Source organism: Elephantulus edwardii, unplaced genomic scaffold (genome assembly GCF_000299155.1).
Source record: "Elephantulus edwardii isolate Elephantulus edwardi_28Jun2011 unplaced genomic scaffold, EleEdw1.0 scaffold00143, whole genome shotgun sequence".
NCBI lineage: Eukaryota > Metazoa > Chordata > Mammalia > Macroscelidea > Macroscelididae > Elephantulus > Elephantulus edwardii.
This window is the reverse complement of record NW_006399893.1, coordinates 1,901,880-1,918,246: the sequence shown is the minus strand read 5'-3', so window position 1 is coordinate 1,918,246 and position 16,367 is coordinate 1,901,880.

The following is a 16,367-nucleotide window of genomic DNA, read 5'->3' as shown; positions in this document are numbered from 1 at the left end:
GCAAGTGCTTCAGGTCCTCCTCAGTTTCAGCAAGCAGGGTTGTGTCATCCGCATAACGCAGATTGTTGATAAATCGTCCACCAATCCTGACCCCACATAGTGTTTGGTGGAGCTCCCCAATTAAAATAAGCTTGGAAGCAGGAGTGCATCCACTTCTGAAATAGCTTGCCTCTGGAAACTCTATGAAATTGGAGAAATGATTAAAGTTACACAAGTGTTCAGGTCTTTTGTTCGTAGGGTTGCTATGATTCATCTACAACTCAATAGCACTTAACAACAGCAACACTACAATGAATGATGAGCTGGTAAATGCAAAGACAAGCCTAACACAGAGCAGTGGTAACTAGGAGCTTATACAGAGTGTCTACCTGAAAGAGGTCATCCTAAAAGTGCTTTAAACAAATTCCCATGGAATTCAGACACTTTCCAGCCTCAAAGGAAGGACAATTTCATTCACATCTCAGCAACTTAAAGAACTTTCATTTCCTCTTTATTTCAAATGAGATTCTTCGTTTTGACTTCCAAGAATTTGAGCAATATACTCTGTTTGCTAGCCCCCTGTTCCTCCTCCAATCCCTTTCTCTAATTACTGTTGAACATGCTCTTTCTGTCTGTTAATAGGGGTTATATGAAGCTCATTGTTTCAGAAGTAGATGGCCAAATCTTCCTAATCCGTCTCAACCTAATCACTATTTCAACCTCTTTACTATGGATGACCTCTCTGGTGATCAAGACACTTATGGGACAGATTCCAGCATCTGAGTACCTCACAAACTGTACCAGTACAGCAGACTGACAGACAAGAGTTGTAAAAATAGGAGCACATTTATAATAGCTCCACCTATATACATCTAAGGTACAAAGTAATTGGCACCATTCAAATTATTCCCTAATAAATAAACTGGCAGATAGATGTTGAATGACTAAAAGCAAACTGTAAAGACAAACAAGCACACAAATATCATGACACAGAGCACCCTTTCCAGATCACAGTTGAGGCCCATGGAGGCATGGCAGAAGGGGTTCCTAAATAGGGATATTGGCACAGACTAACTCTTTAGTAATGGTTCTTAACATAGGCCCCAGGGCCACTAGGCCTGAGGGCCTGAAAGCCCCTGTGGGGCTCAGATTGCTCCCCCCATTATTAGACAGACTCCAGTTCCAAGGCACAAGACCATTGACTGCCTCTGCTGCAGCTTGCTGACCTCTGGCATGTCCTCTGGATCCCGACAGAGTAGGATGAATTGACACAGTGGCTTCAGCAATGGATTTGAGTATCTCAGAGATTGTGAGTATGGTATAGGATAGGGCAAGGTTTAGGTAATCTGTTCATAGGGTCACTATGAATCATACTGGATATCACCTAACAAACTAACAACAACTTGTCCTTTCTCATTTTTCTAAAAAAACCAATGATTAATTTGTCTCATTTCTAAAATGCCTTTTCTCCATTTCTTACCAAAACTTCAACCCCTACTTCCAAAACTGTCCTAAAAAAAAACACAGTTCAACAGTACAGTCAAAAGGGTTGGGTTTGTTTTAATGTTTCTAAGTGCCTATCATTTAATTTCAGCATCACAGAAAATAAGTATTTAGATCCACTCTTTCCACTGATAGATCACCTAGCTGTAAAATGAGTTTGGAGTCAAAAGATTTACAAGCAAATTGTATCCAGCATTTGAAAAGTTCATGAGATAACTGAAGTCAACTAAATGAAAGGCTAGGTTAGAACAGGGGAGTTCATGAAGACACTGTCTAGATAAAGCTCAATGACTTAAACAATCACTGACACTTCTTCCATTGGTTTTAGCTGCCTACCCCACTTAAATAAAGTCATTAACTGTGAACCTTTTATCTTTGAACTGAAATCTACTTCTAATTAAAGAGTAAAAGGAAAAAAGAAAATCTAAGCACTGTCAAATAAATACTCAGGTAACAAGGTGGTCAATTAAGACAATAAGCCAAATTGAAAGTAGCAATCAAGTCTTTTTTCACCTACTGAAACCATCTAAATGATAGGCAAAAAAAGGGCTGAATTTCCCAGGATATAATAGTTTCCAAGTGAACAGTACTAGGGTAGTGGTAAGCTTCACTGCTGAGAAGCCACTTTGTCATTGCTGTGAGGTGCTGTCAAGTCGAGTATGACTCATAGCAGCCCTATGAGCAACAGGTCTGACCCTGTCCTATCCATTGCCATCTTCACACTTCCTGACACACGATAACTCATTGTGGTAGTCACTATGTCAATCCACCTGTTTGAGGGCCTTTTTTTTGCCAACTCTCCACCTTTCTGACCATCATGTCCCTCTCCAAGGAATAGCCGCTCCTAGCAACATGACCAAAGTATGTGAGGTAAAGCCACACCATTCTTCCTCCAATGGATTTTGTCCCTGTGGATCAGGCACATAGACGTAAAATAAAAAATAACTATAAAGGTATAAGATATAAAGATATAGAAACTATAAAGAGCACTCAGGCTGCACCTTCCCCAAGACATATTTGATTGTTCTGGCAATCCATGGGATGTTCATTGCTCTCTCCAACTCTAAAGGTCAAAGGTATCAATTCCTCTGTCATTGTCCAGTTCTCGAATGCATCGCAAGTGATAGCAAAGACCATGGCAGGAATCAGACACATCTTTGTCCTCAAATTGACATCATCACTCTTCAATATTTGGAGAGATCCCTAACTGTAGACTTTCCTGGTGGTGAAATGTGTCTCCTTATTTCCTGACTGCTGGCACCAAGGGTGTTGACTGTGAATCCAATGGTAATGAAGGAGGAAATGGAAGTTGCACTGAAGGCACTAATAAAATACAGAGCCCCACAAATTGATGGGAGAAGCCACTTTAAAAATTCTTTATTCAAAGTCTCAATTAAGTACACTGCTATATTAATCAAAACAGCATGTTACTGCTAAAGTGGCTGACACATTGGGAAACTCAATGGAATTGGGAATCTGGAAATCAACCTATTTCCCTATAGTCATCCGGTCTTTGACAAGGAGAAAAAACCCATTAAGTGGGTAAATGACAGCCTCTTTAACAAATGGTGCTAGCAAAACTAGATATCAATCTGCAGAAAACTGAAACAAGAATCACATTTCATATGATACACAAACACCAATTCAACATGGATCAGGGATATAAGGGTAAAATAAAAAATAACTATAAAGATCATTAGAGGAAAAATAGGAACAAATTAAGAAGTCCTTGTCTATCACATGAATGTTGTTGTCATTGTTATGTGCCATCAAGTCGCCTGCAACTCATAGCAACCCTATGTACAACAGCCCTAAACCCTGCTCTATACTGTATCTATCTTATTATCTCTGATACACCTACCCCCATTTTCCCAGATGCTGAATCAATCCATCTCATCAAGGGTCTTCCTCTCCTGTGCTGTCCCTCTACCCTCCCAAGCATGACATCCCTCTCTAAAGACTGGTCCCTTCTTGCAACATTTCCAAAGTATGTCATATGAAGCTTCAGAAACCTTGCCTCCAAGGTGAAGCCTGGTTTCACCCTCTTTAGGATGAATCTGTTTGTTCTATTAGCAGTCCATCATATATTCATTCAATAGTCATCTCCAGCACCACAGCTCAAAGGCATCATCAATATAGCCCAAAATGCACAAGGAGAGGATAAAATAGATGAATGAGACCTTTTAAAAATAAAATGATTGTGTATATTAAAAAACAAACAAACAAACAAAAACAACAACAACAACACAACTTCTCCAATAAGGTGAAAACAAAAGCCACAGACTGGGAAAAATTATTGGGTAATGACATATATGACAAAAGACTTGTACCTAAAATGTAAATAACACTATAGCATATCAACAAGGGGGCGAGGAAGCAAAACAAAACAATTAACAACCCTATTACAAAATGTACGCCAGGGATGCATCCTGTCTCCATACCTTTTCAACATGTATGCAGAGCAGATTATTCGAGAGGCTGGGCTCTATGAGGAGAACTGTGGCATCAGGATTGGTGGAAGATCTATTAACAATCTCCGTTATGCAGATGACACAACCTTGCTTGCTGAAACTGAGGAGGACCTCATGCACTTGCTGCGAAGGGTCAAGGACTGCAGCCTTCAGTATGGAAGACAAAGATTCTCGCCACTGGACCAATTGGCAGCGTCAGGATGGATGACGAAGAGATTGAGAGTGTTCACAGCTTCAGTTTGCTCGGCTCCACAGTCAACACTCTTGGCACCAGCAGTCAGGAAATCAAAAAGCGTATCGCGATGGGAAAGTCTGCTGTTAGGGACCTCTCAAAGGTACTCAGGAGCAACAGTGTCTCTCTGGAGACTAAGGTGCGCCTGATACAGGCCATGGTCTTTGCAATCGCTTGTTATGCATCAGAGAGTTGGACAATGACTAGGGAGGACAGAAGGAGAGTGGATGCTTTTGAGCTGTGGTGCTGGAGAAGGGTACTGAATGTACCATGGACTGCCAGGAAAACAAACAGATTCATCTTGGAGAGAATTAAACCAAGCTGCTCCTTGGAGGCAAGGATTCTGGGGCTTCGTCTGACATACTTTGGACATGTTGCCAGGAGGGACGGGTCCTTGGAGAGGGACATCATGCTTGGGAGGGTGGAGGTACAGAGCAGGAGGGAAAGACCCTCTATGAGATGGACTGATTCGGTGACTGGGGTAATCGGGATGCGTGTGTCAGAGGCGGTGCGGTTGGCGCAGGATAGAGCAGGGTTTAGAGCTGTTGTGCATAGGGTCACTATGAGTCGGAAACGACTCGATGTCACATAACAACAACAACAACAATTACAAAATGAGCAGAAGCTATGAAAAGTCTCTTCACCAAAGAAGGTATTCACATAGTCAACAAACACACAAAGAAATGCTCAATATCCAGCCATTCCTGTTGTTTCTGGCTGTCAAGTCAGCACCGACTCATAGCTGACCCTCCAGGGGATTGTCAGAAGCAGAAAATCACATGGAAGGAAATGTCTCATCTTTCTCCCATGAAGCAACTGGTGGATTTAAACTTCCTGCCTTTGGATTAGTAGTGCAACTCCCTACTCAGCAGGCCACCACAGCTCCCTCATCAGCTAGTACTGTTGCTGTTGTTGTTGTTGTTATTGTTAGGTGCCACTACGGTGAGTAAAACTTATAGTTACCTGATGACTATAAACAATAGATCTGAATCTTGTCCTATCCTGTGCCGTTCTCATCATCTCTGATACACTCAAACCCATTGCTGCAGTCTTTGCGTCAACCCACCTGGTTAAGGGTCTTCTTCTCCTTTCTCCTACCTTTCAAAGCAAGATGTCCCTCTCCAAGGAACAGCCTCTCCTAGCAACATACCCAAAGTATAAGAGACAAATCTTCATCATCTTTGCCTCTAAGAAGCCCCCTGGCTGCACTTTCTTAAACACATCTTTTTCTTTAGGCAGTCCCTGGAATATTCAGCATTCTTTTCCAAAATTACACTTGAAAGGCATCAATTCTTCTCTAGACATCCTTATTCATCAGTCAGCTTGCAGATGCATAGTATGCACTAACTATTAAATGGTTGTAAATATAAAAACAATGAGGTATCACCTCTCCCTAGAAACAATAGCAAAGAGTAACAGGACAGTAAAAAACAATGTGGCAAGGATGTGAAGAGACTATAACTGCTGCTGGTGGGAATATAAAATGTAAACTACTGATGTGGAACACAGTCTGGTGTTTCCTTAAAAAGTTAAAAATAGAAATCCCATTTGATCAAGTTATTACACCACTAGGAATATACCCTAAAGGAATCAGAGCTGAGACATAGACAAACATATGTACACCAATGTTTATTGTAGCATTGTTCACAACAGCAAGTAAATGAAGCAGCCCAAGAGCCCATCAATAAATGAATGGAGAGAGTAGTGGTGGTACTTTCATACAACAGAATATTATGCAGCATTAAAAACAATGAAGAACTCATGAAACACTATACAACATGGATGAGTCTAGAGGACACTAAGCTGAGGGAAATAACTCAGTCATAAAAGGACAAATACTGTATAAGACCCCTGTAATTAAAATAGGATGGTTATGGAGGAAGGACAGGAATAGAATACTGTAATGGATTAGGGGAAGGGAAGATTAACCTAAAATGATGGGACAATCAGACTAAAAAGGTATTGTGATTAACATTCTGGAACAGGACATTCATTGCTCATCATATGTCGAGGGGGAAAGGGAGAAAAAGGGGGAGTGACAATAAGGGAAGGTTTACCCATTGACAGAAACAATGTGGATGGTTGACCCAGGGACAGGAGGGAATAAGGAGGAAAGAGAGATTTGCCAATGAATAAGGTGAAGGAAAAGCAAGAATACAGTGAAATTTCAATAGGGCATTGTAAAAAATGATATTATACAATGATAATTAGGGTTATTTGGTTTTTAATTCCTTTAGTTTAAGAAATGCTGAGCAAGTTTGACCCTTTTGATTTTCTGACTCCAGCTCTTTGCACAATTCATTGTAATACCTTGCTTTGTTATCTCAAGCTACCCTTTGAAATTTTCTGTTCAGCTCTTTAATTTCTTGATTTTTTTTCCCTTTTGCTTTGGTTTCTTGGCACTCTAATACAATATTCAGAGTCTCATCTGACATCCATCTTGCTTTTTTCTTCCGCTTCTGCCTTTGTAATGGTCTACTGCATTCTTCATGGATGATATTATTGATATCCTCCCACAAATCATTTGGTCTTCATCCAGTGGTGTTCAAGGCCTCAAATCTGTTCCTAAGATGGTTTTGAAATAAAAGTGGGATAGATTTAAGGTCAAATATTGGTTTCTGTGGATTTGTTTTAATTTTCTTCAGCTTCAGCTTGAACTTGCACATCAGTAGTAGCCTGTCTGTTCCACAATCAGTACCTGGCCTGGTTTTCACAGGCGATACTGAGTTTCTCCAGCGATTCTTTCCACAGATGTAATTGATTTGATGCCTATGCATGCCATCAGGTAAATCCATGTGTGTAGCCAACATTTGTGTTCCTAATAAAAGGTATTTGCAATGAATAAATCACTGAATGTGCAGAATTCTATCTCCGGCCTCATTTCTGTCGCCAAGTCCCTGTTTTCCAGCTACTGATCCTTCTTTTCTGTTCCCAACTTTTGCATTACAGTCACCCATTATTATTAATGAATCTTGGTTGCATGTTTGATTGTTTTCTGACTTCAGAAGTTGGTAGAAATCTTCTATTTCCTTTTCTTTGGCTCTAGTTGTGGGTCCATATATTTGAATGATAATGGCACTCATTGAACTTCCTTGTATGCGTATGGATATTATCCTGTTACTCATCACACTATATTTCATGATGGATCTAGAAATTACTTTTTTATTATGAAAACAACCCCATTTTTTCTCTGACCTTTTGATGGCTGGCATAGTAGATCATATCTGATTCAAAATATCCCATGCCAAACCATCTCACTTTGCCAATACCTAGTATGTCAATATTTATGTGTTCCATTTCTTTAACACATTCCAATTTTCCTAAATTCATGCTTCTCACATTCAAGGCACGAGTGGCAATATTTAAAGATGCTTTGGGCAGAATATTAAATGATACAAGAAGCATTAAAAGCAGATGGAAAGAGTATACAGAGTCACTGTACCAGAAAGAATTGGCTGTCACAGAAGAATTTCATGAAACAACATATGAACAAGAGCCTGGGTGATGGAGGAAGTTCAAGCTGCTCTGAAAGAACTGGCAAAAAGCAAGGTTCCAGGAGTTGACGGCATACCAACTGACATATTTCAACAAAGAGAAGCTGCCCTGGATGTGCTCACTAAGTTGTGCCAAAAATCTAGAGAACAGTGACCAACTGACTGGAAGAGATTGATATTTCTTCCCATTCCAAAGAAGGGATGTGACAGAGTGTGGAAATTACAATATCATTAATATAACATGCAAGCAAAATTCTGCTGAAAATTATCCAAAAATGACTGGAGCAACACATCAACAAAGAACTGTCAGATGTGCAGGCTGGGTTTAGAAGAAGCCATGGTACTAGTGATATTCTAGCTAATATTAGATGAATATTGCATAAAGCAGAGAGTACCAGGGGAATGTCTATCTGTTTTTTATTGGCTATACAAAGGCTTTTGACTGTGTAGATCACAAGAAACTGTGGTTGACTCTGAGAAGAATGGGAATCCCAGAACATTTGATTGTGTTTATGCAAAACTTATACTTGGACTAGGAGGCAGTCATCAGAACAGAGGAAGGAGATACTGCATGGTTCAAAATCAAGAAGAGTGTCTACCAGGGATGTATTCAGTCTCCATACCTTTTCAATCTATATACTGAACAGATCATCCAGGAAGCTGGACTGTACGAGGAGGAATGTGGCATCAGGATTGGTGGAAGAATCATCAGCAACTTACATTATGCAGATGACACAACCCTGCTTGCTGAAACTGAGGAAGACCTGGAGTACTTGCTGCAGAAGGTCAAGGTCTGCAGCCCCCAATATGGATTGAAGCTCAACATCAAGAAAATGAAGTTTCTTACCACTTGGCCAATTGGCAGAATTATTAAGGATCGTGAAGAGATTGAGATTGTTAACAGTTCTAGTTTTCTTGGTACCACAATCAACACGCTTGGTACGAATTGTATTGGGAAAGTCAGCTGTCAGGGACCTCTCCAGAGTACTGAAGAGCAATGACTTGAAGATGGAGATTAAGGTATGCCTGTTCTGGGCCATAATCCTTGCAATTGCATGCTATGCATCAGAAAGTTGAACAGTAATAGGGATAACAGGAGAAGAGTACAGACCACGAGGAGAACAAACAGGTTCATCCTGGAGAGGGTGAAACTGGGCTGCTCCTTGGAAGTAAGGATTCTAAAGTTTTATCTGACATACTTTAGGCATGTTGCAAGGAGGGACCAGTACTTAGAGAGGGACATCATTCTTGGGAGGGTAGAGGTAAAGCACAAGAGAGGAAGGAAGACCCTCAATGAGATGGATCTATTCAATGATTTAGGGTAATGGGAGTAGGTGTGTCAGAGACAGTGAGGTTGGCACAAGATAGAGTTTAGGGATCTTGTATATAGGTTCGCTATTAGTTGCCAGCAACTCAATGGCACATACAACAAAAACAATTAGTGTTATAAAACAAATGTTCATGAATGATAGACCGACAACCAATTAAACAAAAAAGGAAAAAATGAGGCCTCAGGGGAGGTGCTTTGAAATATCTCAACTAATTAAGAGGCCTCTGAATGGAGGTGCCCAGGCTCCAATGAGTTGGTTCCAACTCGACAATACCCAATAACAATATATATATATATATATATATATATATATATATATATATATATATATATAGTATAAATATACAGTAAAATCAATAGTAATTATTTTATAGTAATTATATGATATAATTATATTATCAATGTTATTGTTGTTGTTATGTGCTGTCTAATAGCTTGCGACACATAGTGACCCTATGCACAAGAGCCCTAAACCCTGCTCTACCCTGTGCCAACCTCACTGTCTCTGACACACCTACTCCCATTACCCCAATTATTTAATAGATCCATCTCATTGAGGATCGTCCTCTCCTGCACTGTCACTCCACTATCCCAAAGAGGATTTTCCTCTCCAAGGACTGGTCCCTCCTTGCAACATGCCCAAAATATGTCAGACGAGGCCTTAGAATACTTGCCTCCAAGGAGCAGCCTGGTTTAATATAATGCATATTACATATTTTTATTGTTGTGTATCATCAAATCAAAATCAACCCATAGCTGATCCTCCAGTGAATTTTCAAAGGCAGTTAACAATATGGGAGGAGATTAACCATCTTTCTCCTTCTGAGAAGCTGGTAGATTAAACCACATATCTTTGCAATTGCACTGCAACTTCTTACCAATAGAGCTTCCCAGACAGCTATATGCTGGTTTAGGAAGGGATATACATTAAGAGAAATTCTAAAAATTATGATTAATAATATAATATATATGCATATATAAATATATGCTAAAGACATACAGTACAGTACAAGAGACAGAACACAGCCCTAGCCTCCTGCACTGCCACTAACGGGTCTCCTAGTCTCAGAACTTTCAGGTAGCAGCTTCTGGAATCCTAGATTTTCATCTGTCACTTGAAGAGAGTTGAATACATGAGCTCAAAGATATCTAGGCTACATTTTTACTTCAAGCTTTTTAAAAGAAAGAATTCCTCAGGTAGATTACTGACAAACTGCCCAAGAAAAAATTGTCCAGGAGTACAAAAAAACAAAAGTCATGTGCAAAGTTGCAAAGCTAGAAATTAGAAAGCTTTATGTAAAAGGCACAATTCAGACCTGGTTGAGTAGAACAGGGACACAAACAGAGAGAAATAACAGTTACAAGAAGAGATAAAAGAGGCAATAGGAATAAGAGCAGCTCCACTAGACAGAGGGCAACTGCAGGAAAAAGAGAAAGAAAATGGTAACAAGAATATCTAGAGAGGGAGTAATTATTTTTTTTAAAGCACAAAGAGATCTGAACAAGTCCACAGGAAATACAATTAAGAGTCACAAGAGTAAAACAAAAAAGTCACAAGAGTCAAGAAACAGCTCATAGATTGATAAATAGGAGAGAAGAGAAAGTGGGAGTGAGAAAATGAATGAGTAGGTGGTTTAAGAAAAGTGGACTGAGGTTAGAACAGAGATAAATGGCTGACGACATGAACATTATTTTGGAATAGGAGCTTTTAGTAGTGCACCAAAATGGGCATTTCAGGGTCATTGCATCAGGCAAGAAAGGTTGGCCTCTGCAAATGTTTTTAGCAGTCACACTCAAAGAACTCAAGGAGGGTGGGTATAGAGGAAAAGAAACTGTGGAGAATTCTTAGGAAATATTTTTTTCTTCCTGAGTGTAAAAGCAAAGGGCCAGGTAAATAGGACTTCGAACAGTACCCAAAGCAATGCTATCCTAACAATAATTATTACTTTAACAAAAATTTATTGGCCACATCCATGCACTACACAAATTTAGATATTGACATTTCTAAAGGCATCATCTCATTCACTGCTTCTTAGGAAACCACAGAGAAAGATGGGAGTGGTCAGAAACAGGATTCTATCCTGTCTATCCTTTCTTCATTTGCTCAAGAAATCCAATGTTCCTATAAGCCAGAGAATTAAAAAGTCAGGTGCTGTGGGCAAAAATCAGTCTTCACCACCCCAGCAAAATACAGGTGATGTATCATTACCGCCTCACACAGTGGAGTCCAAATGGAATCACAGCATTAAAAAAAAAAAATCAGGGGAATGTAAAACGTGAAGAGTATTGCAGTGCATAAAAGTTAAATGAGGCAATATAATAGCACACACACTCTTAAAACCTTCAGCCTCTCGTTTTCACTCTGTAAGGTAAACATAATAGTTTTACCTGGAGGGTTCATGACGAACAGCTGAGAACAGCTGAGTTCTCATGAGGAGTAACATGAGGGAACATCACTCAGATTTATAATTAAATAGATGGCAGTGTTATAACTGTGGGAGACACCTATTCAGAACACAATAGTCTGCTGGTGAGCTTCCCTTTGAGTAAGTAACAATAAAAATAAAAACATCTGCAAATGTATGCCTGGTAGTTCTCTAATTAATGATCAAAAAATGCATTTACTTGGGCATAATTCCACATTTTTATGTAAAGTCTTATGTGATTGTAATTAGTACAGACTACAGAACTTAATTAGGACTAATCATTTCTTAATGCAATCAGAATCCCAGAAGAACAATATAAACAGATTTTCATTGGTATTAGTGATGCAAACTTGTAAAATATAGAGCCAATTAACCTATAACAATGCTTCCAAAATATAAAATAAAAATAAATTATGGGTGCATTACCAAACAGTTTCATGAGTACACTAGGAACATAATGGCAGAGTTAATAATCAAGCCTCACAGGACCCTTCTTCTATCTTAAGAGCTAACTTGCTAAAGATAGTTGTGTAGCCTCAATTGTGATGTTTATAAAAAGATGCTGCCTCATAATGAGATTAAACATTAAAAGATTTTTCAAGACATTTTGGGTTTTATTATGTCAATTACCTGCTGTGTTCAATTAAAAAAAATATGAAGAAAGTCACAATACCTAAATTACATGACAAAATTCAGTAGCATTTACCTTGAATTTTGCAAAGTTAAGTGTTCCTCACATAGGTAAAAAAGGGAGGTGACTCAGCATATATTAGGTTGCTTTGTAAGCTCCATAACATAATGACAGCTGTAATTCTCTTAGCTGTTGTGTCCTAACGCTGGGAATTCACTCCCTCCATTCTTATGAAATGATTTAACCCCCTGGGGAGACTCTGGCAGCCAATATCAGCAGAAAGGCATTCTTACTGCAATTTATGAAAAGACAGTAAAAGCAACTTGTCTTAACATTGAGGTGCCTAATGAAATTTCGCCACTGAAATTGGCATGCACCCTAAAAATGTCTGGAATATTGCAAGCCATTAGATCCGAGACTCCAAACACTCTGCATCCATTTCCGAAAAGTGCCAAACTGAGTACGTTAGCCCAGGATGGATTCTCTTCACAGTGCCTTGAAGAAACCTGGAAAACTACAAACTGGTGTACATCTTTCTGTGTAGAAAAATTTTTCTCCAAATGGACACACATTCGGACCTAAAAGGGGATGTTGCAATATTTGAAATATGTGACCTAAAGAGGATGTCCATATGTCTTAAAAAGCCTGAGCTTTTCCTCACACTGCTAGATTCAGAGTGGCTAGCTGGTGTAATAGATAAGGGGAACTAACTAATCCCTTACCTGCTACCATACATTTTCAGTACTTCCAGGGTTAGTTCATTCAAATTCCTACTGACACACAAAAAAGGATCAATCTACTATCACTCAAGTAAGAAGCAAAATCACCAGCTTAAATCTTAAATCATCAATAATTTTGCCCAGGCCTTATTGTTTTCCTCTTTTTGGTCAACTCCTTTAAGTCCAACACGTTTAGACTTTTGCTAAACATGATGGAATCCCTGACTCCACAGGGCTAAGTAAGAAGAATTAGGAATTTCTGAAGAACCGTGTTCATTTTCCAATACAGTTTTATGACTTTAAATTTAGCAACCAAGTCTTCATTGATTATCTCCTTTGTGACCACAAGAACACAGTGAGACCAAAAGGCATGAGACTTATGATCTTTTATAATGAAAAAAATAAACTCTCATGCCTCCATTTGGGAATGCTTGAAAAATACGATTAGTCTCTAAGAAAGGAAATGTAGAAAATAGGCATTGAAAAGAAGCAAGAGAAAGAGAAAGGGACGTCTGGTTAAGAATTCAACAAATAGGTAAAACTTGAACAGACTTTCACCGAAATGTTAAGTCTTGGATAACAGGAAAGCTAGCCTAGGTTTGTCGGGTGGTATTTATGGAATATGAAAAAGCAGAAGAAAATGAAATTAAGTCTGCTGTTCTGGACCTTTCCAAGGTACTGAGAGCAGTTTTGTCAGGTTGAAGAGTAAAAGTGTGCCTGATTCAAGCTTTTCAATTACTTCCTGTGCATCTGAAAGTTAGACACTGACTAAGGATGGCAGTAGAAAAATCAGTGCCTTTGAGTTGTGGTGTTGGAGAAGAATTCAGACTCATCCCATGGACGGCCAAAAGAAAAGATATGGAGAAGGTAGAGCCAGGATGTCCCTTAGAGGTAAAAATAGTGAAGTTTCATTTAACATGCCTTGTGCATGTATGGAGGGGATTGTCCTTGGAAAAGGACATCATGCTTGGAGAAGTGAAAGGTCAGTGAAAGAGAAAAAGACCCTCAATGAGATGGGTAGACACAGTGACTACAACGATGAGTTTGAGTATTTCAGGAATGGTGAAAATGGTGCAGAATAGAGTAGGGTTCATGTCTGTTTATTATAGGGTCACTCTGAGTTGTGCTTGACAGAATCCCCCAACAACAATAACAATTACTTCTCTAAAGGAGTTCTGGTGTTATAGCATGTTGCATGTTGTCCTGAAAATCAGAAAGTCAGTGTTTAAAGCCCACCAGCTGCCCTTTGGGAGAAAGAGAGGAAGTTTATGTCAAGAGTTATAGCCTTGAAAACCCTGCAATGTTGAAGCGTAGGCATCAATTTGAGAACAACGTGCTAGGTTTGGTTAACTCTAAGCCATCAAAACTGCTGGGGATGTTTCCGCTTCTAAAATCAGCTTTAAACTTATAACTCAGGACCTAAAAGGCCATCCTCCTGAAGTACATTAATGTCCATTTGTACATCGAAGTTGGGAAAATGAGCAGACAGGATGGGAATGGCAAGGGTGAAGGGAAAGGCAGAGAAATAATTTTTAGTAATAAGTTTACTCATCCACCCACCCCGCCTATCCCAGGCCTCCATTTAACCCCCTCCGCCTAAGGTGTTACAGATGTTATTTGATTTTTCCTGACTATTGGGATATTTGGGATGTGGGAGATTCAGCTTGGCTGAATCCATTTGTTAGTATAAGGCAAGATTCCAATGTGATGTTCACTGGGTCTTTATGAGTCATAGTCAACTTGCTGGCGCGTAACAACAACAGTGTCTACATTAGGGAAATCTGAGGGCATAGTCTTAGGGAGTTGCACTGCAAGCCCAAAGGTGGCATCACCATAGCAATTAGAATCCACTAGTTCTTCCCATGGATAAAGATGAGCAGCCTCCTTCTGTGGGATTTACAGTCTCATGAAACCTGCTGGAGGGTCAGTTCTCGGTTGGTTCTGATTTGAAGGCAAGAGTTTAAGTTGAGTTGAATTTTTAGTCAAATTGCTTTTAGCACAAGGGCTTATTTGTTGTTGTTGTTGAGTGTTATCAAGTCATAGACGACTCATAGTGACCCTATGAATGAAAGACCTGAACACTTGTATAACTTTCATCATTTCTCCAAGTTCATAGAGTTTCCAGAGGCAAGCTATTTTAGAATTGGATGTCACTCCTGCTTCCAAGATTGTTTTAATCGAGGAGCTCCACCAAACATTGTCCACCATGGATAACCATCATTGCACTTGACACATCAGTATCACAGTGTTAAGCATCACAGCAACCACAAGTTACCTCTTTACAGCAAATGAACAGACCAGTGCTATTCCACTTAAAAGAATGTTTGACCAAAAGGGACTTCTACTTTTTAAAAATTGCTTGTGAAGCTCAATAATCTACCATAACTAGATTTAATACAATTTTAATTTTAATTCTCCAGTAAACCTTTACAAATAACTTCCAGCATCGTCCTAGGAGTATTCTCTCCATTTCTCCCAGATGTTGGTTAAAGAAGAGAAGTAATTTTCCTTACCCTTTTCAAAATGTGTTAAAGGATTAGTCTTTTTTATTCACGTTATATTCAGTTAAGAGTCCCCAGGTTGTGCAATTGCTTGGGCACCAGATTATTAACCAAAAGACTGGAAGTTCAAATCCACCTACAGAACCTCAGAAGTAAGACATAGTGATCTTTGCTCAAAGTCATAGCCATGAAAACTGTACTGCTCACTTTTACTTAGATACACTGGGTCATCATAAGTCAGATTCAATTCAAAAGCAGCCAGCAAAAAAAAAAAATCATGCATACAGCAGGAACCAAACAAACATACAGCATCGTCTCTATTCACCTTGATCTTAGATTCTTGACCAGTAAGTGGCTATTATCAAGTTAAACCTTTCCTTATGTGTCAGAACAGAACTGTGCTCTGTAGGATTATGGATTATGAATAGCTAACTTTTGAGCAGTATATGACCTGGACTTTCCTCTGAGTTGCCACTGGATGCACTGAAACCTCACTAGTGGTGAGCATGTGGACCAGTGCCACCACCCATGAACTCCTCTTGAAGGGAGTTTGCCATTCCAAAGCAAGGAAAAGCAGACGATATTTCCTACTGACTTTTTCATGCAAAAGAATCTTAAAGGCGATATACATTTTACCTTTTAAAAATAAATGCTACGCGGTCAGGGTTTCTAATGCTTTCCACTTCCTAAATGAGATCTCAAGGGGAGTGGAAAGCTTACAAGGTGTCACGGCAAGTGAAGCCGAGTTCGTGATTTTGGTGAGACTTTGGCATCATAGTTGAGAGCTCTAGTGGTAATGTAGTTCACAGGGAGTGGTTCTGCCAATCCAAAGGCCTCTCAAAACCACCAGCGGCTCTCCATAGGGGAAAGATAGACAGTCTCCCCTCATGGATATATACAACCTCCCCAAAATTTGCTGGAGGATCAGCTAAAAATTGGTTCCCCCTTGAAGGCAATGAATTGTTGTTTGGTGATGGTGGTTGTGTCTTGGGCTAGTGCGATCCTTGTGCATATTTCTGCAAAAGGTAAAATTCTGGCTTTTTCATTTAGCTCATTTAGGTCATATCATTTTTTTTTCCTG